The sequence below is a fragment of the Odocoileus virginianus genome, chromosome 17 (assembly GCF_023699985.2).
Source record: "Odocoileus virginianus isolate 20LAN1187 ecotype Illinois chromosome 17, Ovbor_1.2, whole genome shotgun sequence".
In the NCBI taxonomy this organism is placed as follows: domain Eukaryota; kingdom Metazoa; phylum Chordata; class Mammalia; order Artiodactyla; family Cervidae; genus Odocoileus; species Odocoileus virginianus.
Window position 1 is genome coordinate 949,978 of NC_069690.1, and position 9,370 is coordinate 959,347.

The 9,370-nt window shown below is 35.4% G+C and overlaps 1 pseudogene; it reads right to left on the minus strand.

The window, feature by feature from the left end:
* Positions 1-7,801: 7,801 nt before the first annotated feature.
* LOC110145584 (mRNA turnover protein 4 homolog pseudogene) lies at positions 7,802-8,497 on the minus strand (annotated as a pseudogene).
* Positions 8,498-9,370: the final 873 nt, after the last annotated feature.

Below are 9,370 nucleotides of genomic sequence, written 5' to 3' on the forward strand. Positions count from 1 at the left end.
TTTTAAATTCTTAGAAAAGTATAATTTTCCAAAACTGAACCAGGAAGAAATAGAAGATCTTAACAGATCCATCACAAGCATGGAAATTGAAACTGTAATAGAAATCTTCCAACAAACAAAAGCCCAGGACCAGACAGCTTCACAGCTGAATTCTACCAAAACTTTAGAGAAGCTCTGACACCTATCCTACTCAAACTCTTCCAGAAAATTGCAGAGGAAGGTAAACTTCCAAACTCATTCTATGAGGCAACCATCACCCTAATACCAAAACCTGACAAAGATGCCACAAAAAAAGAAAACTACAGGCCAATATCACTGATGAACATAGATGCAAAAATACTTAACAAAATTCTAGCAAACCAAACCGAACAACATATTAAAAAGATCATACATCATGACCAAATGGGCTTTATCCTAGGGATGCAAGAATTTTTCAATGTCCACAAAGCAATCAATGTAATACACCACATTGACAAATTGAAAGATAAAAATCATTTTATTATCTCAATAGATGCAGAGAAAACCTTTGAAAAAATTCAGCATCCATTTATTATAAAAACTCTCCAGAAAGCAGGAATAGAAGGAACATACCTCAACATAATAAATGCTATATATGGCAAATCCACAGCAAACATTATCCTCAATGGTGAAAAATTGAAGGCATTCCCCCTAAAGTCAGGAACAAGACAAGGGTGCCCATTCTCACCACTATTATTCAACATACTTTTGGAAGTTTTGGCCACAGCAATCAGAGCAGAAAAAGAAATAATAGGAATCCAGATTGGAAAAAAAGAGGTAAAACTCTCACTGTTTGCAGATGACATGATCCTTTACATAGAAAAACCTAAAGACCCCACCAGAAAATTTCTAGAGCTAGTCAATGAATATAAGAAAGTTGCAGGATATAAGATTAACACACAGAAATGCCTTGTATTCCTATACACTAACAATGAGAAAACAGAATGAGAAATTAAGGAAACACTTCCATTCACCATTGAAATGAAAAGAATAAAATACTTAGGAGTATATTTACCTAAAGAAACAAAAGACCTATATAGAAAACTATAAAACACTGATGCAAGAAATCAAAGAGGACACAAGTAGATGGAGAAATATGCCATGTTCATGGATTGGCAGAATTAATATAGTGAAAATGAGTATACTACCCAAAGCAATCTATAGGTTCAATGCAATCCCTATCAAGCTACCAACAGTATTTTTGACAGAACTAGAAAAATAATTTCACAATTTGTATGGAAATACAAAAAACCTCCAGTAGCCAAAACAATCTTGAGAAAGAAGAATGGAACTGGAGGAATCAACCTGCCTGACTTCAGGCTATACTACAAAGCTACAGCCATCAAGACAGTATGGTACTGGCACAAAGACAGAAATATAGATCAGTGGAACAAAATAGAAAGCCCAGAGATAAATCCACGCACCTATGGACACCTTATCTTTGACAAAGGAGGCAAGAATAATACAATGGAGAAAAGACAATCTCTTTAACAAGTGGTGCTGGGAAAACTGGTCAATCATTTGTAAAAGAATGAAACTAGAACACTTTCTAACACCATACACAAAAATAAACCTAAAATGGATTAACCATCTATAGGTAAGGCCAGAAACTATAAAATTCTTAGAGGAAAATATAGGCAAAACAGTCTTTGACATAAATCACAGCAGGATCCTCTATGACCCACCTCCCAGAGTAATGGAAATAAAAGCAAAAATAAACAAATTGGATCTAATTAAAGTTAAAAGCTTTTTGCATAATGAAGGAAACTATAAACAAGGTGAAAAGACAGCCTTCAGAATGGGAGAAAATAATAGCAAATGACACAACTGACAAAGAAAGAATCTCAAATATATACAAGCAGCACCTGCAGCTCAATTCCAGAAAAATAAATGACCCAATCAAAAAATGGGCCAAAGAACTAAACAGACATTTCTCCAAAGAAGACATACAATCGGCTAACAAACACATGAAGAGTTGCTCAACATCACTCATTATCAGAGAAATGCAAATCAAACCACAATGAGGTACCATTACACACCAATCAGAATGGCTGGTATTCAAAAATCTACAAACAATTAATGCTGAAGAGGGTGTGGAGAAAAGGGAACTCTCTTACACTGTTGGCGGGAATGCAAACTAGTACAGCCACTATGGAGAACAGTGTGGAGATTCCTTAAAAAAACTGGAAATAGAACTGCCATATGATCCAGCAATCCCCCTGCTGTGCATACACACCAAGGAAACCAGATCTGAAAGAGACACGTGACCACAATGTTCATAGCAGCACTGTTTATAACAGCCAGGACATGAAAGCAACCTAGATGCCCAACAGCAGATGAATGGATAAGAAAACTGTGGTACATATACACAATGGAATACTACTCAGCCATTAAAAGAATACATTTGAATCAGCTGTAATGAGGCAGATGAAACTGAAGCCTATTGTATAGAGTGAAGTAAGCCAGAAAGAAAAACATCAGTACAATATACTAATGCATATATATGGAATTTAGAAAGATAGTAATGATAACTCTACATGTGAGACAGCAGAAGAGACACAGATGTATAGAACAGTCTTTTGGACTCTGTGGGAGAGGGCGAGTGTAGGATGATTTGGGAGAATGGTATTGAAACATGTATATTATCATATGTGAAAAGGATCCCCAGGTTTGATGCCTGGGACAGGGTGCTCAGGGCTGGTGCACTGGGATGACCCAGAGGGATGGGATGGGGAGGGAGGTGGGAGGGGGATTCAGGATGGGGAACACATGTACACACATGGCGGATCCATGTCAATGTATGGCAAAACCACTAAAATATTGTAAATTAATTAGCTTCCAATTAAAATGAATAATTTTATTAAAAAATAAAGTTTTTCTTAAATACAGTGTCAAGAGCTGATTTCATAACATGAGTTGAGTTTTAAAAATAAAGAGTTATCTAGAGTTGGGTTAATTTTTTAAAAGTTATTCAGGACAGAGGGAGATGTTTGAACAAGATGTATTCAATGATGTGCAGGGTGTGACCAAAGAATAGGATACAAGTTGGGGGTGGGGAGCAGTGTTGGAAAAGATGAGATGGGACTGAAGAACTAGGAAGTTCCAAGTCATGGCATGCTATAGGCCAAGACAGTACCCTTGGAGGCTTGGTGGGGAGAGGAATGAAAAAATGTGTATAGCCACGTGACAACTAGCATTGACATTTAGAGAGATGACTCTGTTTGGGACTGTGATGAAGTTTTGGAAGGTATAAGCCAAGTGGCCAGGGGATATTTTAGGACATTTTTGGAGGAATCCAGGGTTTGTAGTAAAGCTCTCTTTTATAAGTTTTTTTTCCCTTAAAGTTCTTCCAAATTTCTCTCTTTTAAGATATTTGTGAGGTTTCATGTTCCTTATCTCTTATTTTTTTCTGAGCAAGCTGCTTTTGCAGGTGAGTAATAGACAGGAGGTATATTTTGTCTAAGCCAATGGAACTGAACTACTATATAGCGGCCCACTTCTAGCTCTTTTGACTTTCAAAGATCTAAAAATACACTGAGAAAGACATTTGATGTGAAGTTTTTCATTAGTAGGAATTCAGAGAAACAGCTGAGACTAGAGCTAATGTTCTCTTGGTATAGCAAATGAGGAACAGAGAACAGTCGACAAAAGAAATGTCAGGAAATGTTGGGGAATGATTTGTGGTGTGAGTGAGGGCAGGATAGAAGAGGAAACAGGAATGGGGTTTAGAATCCACACTTTTATTTTTGGAAATCTAAAAGTGTGCAGTGAAAGACAGGAAAAAATATTTTAAGTACAATTGTTCCTCTGTGAAAAGCAGAAACACTCAAGTAGAACAAATTCACCCTGCGTCCCACTTCTTTATTTGGAAAAAAAACAAAACAAAAATATATATATATATATATATATATATATATAGCAGAGAGGGCATTTACTTTGACTATGCTGGGTGTCTTGCAAAATTAAGGGAGGGAAAGTACAAGAAAATGAAAGAAAACAACAATATTTGAAACAATAAGACTTTGGAGTGTGCTTAAGATATTGTCACCCTGGAGGAGCATGTGGAGATCTGATGATGAGTAAATGTTTTGGAACAGACCCATTTTGAATACAGAGTCAGAGACATTTTCCCTGTGGATCACACAGTATGAGACTAGGATTTTCTGTTTCTTCCCCCCATCACTTCCTCTACAAATTTACATATTTTATAAAAAGTGACTTTATGACATGCACACTGGGTAGCATCTAGGCCAAAAGATATACTTACTGTACAAAGAAAGCACTTGAGAGCAGAACACCCCTTGTAGATCTTGTAGCTATAATGCTGCCAAGTTCAATTAACCCTACTAAAAATAAACAAAAATGCAGAAGTAGATTTAACAATTCATTCCAAATTTAAAAGTCAGTGTATTTCAAGTAGGAATTGGAAAAACAAGCTGTCATCTAGGGCATTTCAAAGGTTCTATGTTAAAATTATATTCATTATTAATGAGGAAATGAACGAGAGAACATTTGGTATTTAAAAGTCAATAACATTTTGCTTTGATTCTTCTTTATTTCTACAAATCATTAGGGATTTTGTCACTTGATTATCTCTATTACAATGCTAGTTGTGTATTTTCTTGTAAATCCTGGAATATTAGAACTGGAAAAGCCTCTAGGGACATTCTGCAAAATCTCTATAAATGAAATAAAGTCTCAGAAAGACAAAATTTATTTTCATAGTTTAAAGACTGTCTTGGTAAGAGAATATTTAGTGAATCTACACTCAAAATTATCTCAGAGTTGTAAATTTGGAGACAATGAGCTAATACATTGTGCCCCCCGCCTCTAGCACCTCTTCTTAATTTTGTGAAGTGATAGCTCATGAATTCCTCTAAAGCAGGAAGTGAGAGGAAACTGTTGGATTTCTTAAATTTCCCTTATTATTAGAATAAGAGATGGTGCCATAGAGAAAAAATGCTGTGTGAATCACGTTACAGTTTGAATCACTGGTACAGTTATTTTCTAAAGAGAATGTTATCTTGCTCTTTTGCTGAGATCCATGAAAAATATATAGGCAGCAGAAAATCATGCAGACAAAGGCCAGAAAAGTGCTTAGATGATAAGGCGCTGTCTCTTATGATTATAGAAATTTAGCAATGGAAACAAAATTCTGAACAAGAAATTTAAAGACAGGGAGGAAAATTAAATCTTTGAAGATCTTCTCTTTTGCTTTAGTTTTGTAATAAAATGCAAAAAAATAAATTATGCATTTTTTTGCATCTAACTCATAGTATTTGTCACTTCTGTAATTTTTTCTAATCATCTCAACGTGATTTTTTAAAATGCTGAGACCATTGACAATGTCAGTTAATATGTTCGTGCTTACTGATATGCAACTTAATGAAATTCCATCTCTAGTCATTGATGAAATCCATTACCACCTTGATCAATATTGCCCTTTTTGTTGCCATGTGGCAATTTAGTTCTTACCTGAAGTTGAAAATCTTGGCTGATTTATGCAGAGATTGGTATTGGTAATCAGTTGATTCTACATGGACAAGGTAAAATAAGGGAGATGTACTTTTTAAAAGTGTAGATCATTGTGCTCGCTTTGGCAGCACATATACTAAAAGTGTAGTTCACTTAAAATATTGTTTTAGGAGTACAACATAGTCAATTCATTATTTTTATGTTATACTTCATATAAAGATACTATAAAATATTGGCTATATCCCAATGGTGTGCAGTTCATTTCTGTGTCAGATTTATTTATACCTAGTAGTTTATACCTCTTAATCCTCTTCACCAGTAGAGCCCCTCCCCACATCCTTCTCTGTGTTGGTAAACATTAGTTTTTTCATGGGGTCACAAAAAGCGGGGCATGACTTAGTGACTGAACAACAGTTTGTTCTCTGTATTTCAAGTTTATTTCAGTTTTATTATACCAGTTAACTTGTTTTGTTTTTAGATTCCATATGTAAGTGAAAACATACAATATTTGTCTTTCTTTGTCTGACTTACTTCACTGAGCATGATATCCTCCAGGTCCATTCATATCATTGCAAATGGAAAAGTTCTATTCACTTTAGTGGCTGAGTAATATTCATTGTATATATACACCAAATCTTCTTTATCCATTCATCTGTTGATGAACATTAAGTTTGCTTCCATATCTTGACTAAATAAAATGATGCATTAAGAAAGTGGTGTTTATATAGCTTTCTAACTGCTAATTCTTTTTTTTTTTTTTTTTGGTGGGGGGTTAGGGGAAATATACCCAGTTGTAGAATTGCTTGTATGGTGTGTATGGCTCATATGGTAGTTCTATTTTTATTTTTTTCCAAAGCAGTTATACTTTTCCCATAGTGATTGTACCAATTTAAGTTCCCACTGATAGTGTATTAGGATTTCTTTTCTCACCTTTCTTGGCAACACTTGCTATTTGTTGTGTTTTTGATGATAGCCATTTGGACGTGTGTGAGGTGATAACTCATTGGGTTTTGATTTGCATTTTCCTGATGATTACAGATGTTATGCATATCTTCATGTGCTTGTTGGTCATGTGTATGACTTCTTCAGAAATTCCTATTCAGGTGTCTGCCCATTTAAAATTATATATATTTATTTATTTTTGGCTGTGCTTTTAAGTTTGATTAGGTCACATTGGCTTGTTTTTATCTTTGTTTTCCTGGCCTGAGGAGATAGATCCATATAAATATTGCTAAGATTTATGTCAAAGAGTATACTGCCTATATTTCCTTCTAGGAGTTTTATGCTTCTTCATCTTACACTTAGGTCTTTAATCTATTTTGAGTTTATTTTCATGTATGCTATAAGAAAATGTTCCACTTCTTTTTGCATGTATCAATCCAATTCTCCAACAGCTCTTATTGAAGAGACTGTTTTTCTCATTATATATTCTTGCATCCTATGTCATAGATTGATTAAACATATGGGTGTGGGTTTATTTTCAGGATCTTTATTTTGTTTCATGGATCTGCGTGTCTTTCTTGTGCTAGTTCCCTACTGTTTTGATTATTGTAGCTTTGTAGTATAGTCTGAAGTCAAGGAACATGATACCTCCAAAGTTTTTTCTTATTGTTCAAGAATGCTTTAGCTATTTGAGGTCTTTTTGATTCATACATATTTTAATTATTTGTTCTTGATCTATGAAAAATATCATGGGTATTTAAAATGTATCTATTTATTTTTTAGAAAAATGCAAATTGTTTATTGAAAAAATGATAAAAGTAGTTGAATCTTAGTTGTGACATACAGGATCTTAATCATGGTTTGTGCTTCTCTGCAGTTGAGGTGCATGGTCTCTTTAGTTGCAGCATGCAGACTTTGTTGTCCCACGGTACGTGGAATATTATTTCTCTGACCAAGATAAAACCCATGTTCTGTATTGGAACATGGATTCTTAACCACTGGAGTCCCTGTCATGGGTATTTTGGTAGAGGATTTTATTAAATCTGTAGATTGCTTCAGGTAATATTAACATTTAACAATATTAATTCTTCTAACCCAGAAAAACTAGATGTTTCATTTATTTTCTTTTTTTCTCCAAACCAAAGGCAAAATCCAACAGCTTTTTTCTCAAGAAAAGTCCCCTTGGAAGAAGACACCCTGAATGACAGCTTTGTTGTTTATAGCAAAATAATCTTCCTTGTCAGCCTCCCTTGTGTTCATCCACAGCAAAATTCATGGCTGCTCTCCCAGGAAGGCACTGGCAGTCCCTTGTAGTCCACGCTGGGCAATTCCTGGAGAGGCCCAGAAGCCCTGGCTACAGTGCCCATCAGCTGTCATCGCCGACTTCCTCTGACTCTGAAAGGTTATCTCCCATCTGTAGGAACCTTCTGGATGGCATGTCCTGCATGTATTTGGTGGTCACCTTGAGTTCAGCTATTTAATACCCCAAAAGCTTCAGTATGTGGGCCTGTTCCGGAGTCAGCACATCACCTTCTTTGCACACCTTGTGGTCAGACAGCAGGTTCACCACACCTTTATTTGGAGCCGTGGGCAGACTCAGCTCTCTCAGGTGTGGCTCCATGGAATCTGATAACTGCTCCAGGAGTCCCAGGTCCAGATTCATGGTGAAAGCAGCTTTGTTCCCACCTCAGGTGTAGTACATTTCTGTGTATTTCATGAACCACTCATTCACTTCCTTCTTAGTGTCACTGGTAAAAAGAAGACCAACCTCACTCCTCAACTTTCTGCTGACCTGATGCAGATTGTCTTTGCATTCATCAGATGGGCTTTGACCCAAGTCCACCATCATCACTTTGTTTTTCCAAAAAACATTAACCTGTGCTTCCAGACACTGGATGTCCTTCAGCTTGTTCTTCCTCATGTTAGCCATGGAGAAGATGAAGAGGTACTTGTATGTGTCCACACATTTCCGAAGCTCTTCTCTCAAGTTCTGTTTCAGTTCCAAGCCTTTCTTGGCAGTTTTAGTTAGGAAGACTTTCCTGTTGCCCTTAGATTTGGACATCTCATTGCAGGCATCTAGATATGTTTCATTTAAATGTATCATCTACAATTTCCATCATCAAAGTTATAGTGTTCAGAGTATAAGCCTTTCACATCCTTAATTAATTTTATTTCTAAGAATGTTATTCTTTCTGATGAGATGGTAAATTGGATTGCTTTCTTGATTTGTTTCTGATAGAAATTATTAGTGTACAGAAAAGCAACAGACTTCCTTATGTTAATCTCATATCCTGAAACTTTTCTGAATTCATGTACTGATTCTCAGAGTTTTCTGGTGGAGACATCAGGGTTTACTACATATAGTATTCTATCATTTGCAAATAGTAACAATTTTACTTTTTCCTTTCCAATTTGGATGCCTTTACTTCTTTTTCTTTTCTGATTGCTGTGCCTAGGACTTCCAATACTATGTTAAATAGAATTGTGAGATTGTGCATCCTTGTTTCTGATCTTGAAGGAAAAGTTTTGACATTTTCCCCATTGAATGTAATGTTAGCTGTGGATTTGGTAACAACAGCCTTTAGTATGCTGAGTTATGCTCCCTCTGTAACAACTTTGTTGAAGGTTTTATCACAAATCAATATTTTTCAAATAGTTTTCCTAATTTTGATATCATGGTAATCTTTCATTTAATCATGGAAGATTGTATGTTTCTAAACTCTATCTATTTAGTCTAGGTTGTCCAATTTCTGGGTGTATAACATTTCATAGTATTCTCTTATGATTATTTTTATTTTTTGGTATTGGCTGCAATTCTCTTACTTTTAGGCTAATTTTGCTTATGTGAGCCCTTTCTTTCTTTCTTTCTTTCTTTTTTTAAAATAATGAGTCTGGCTAAAGTTTTATCATTTACTTTTTTATATATAGTTTCATT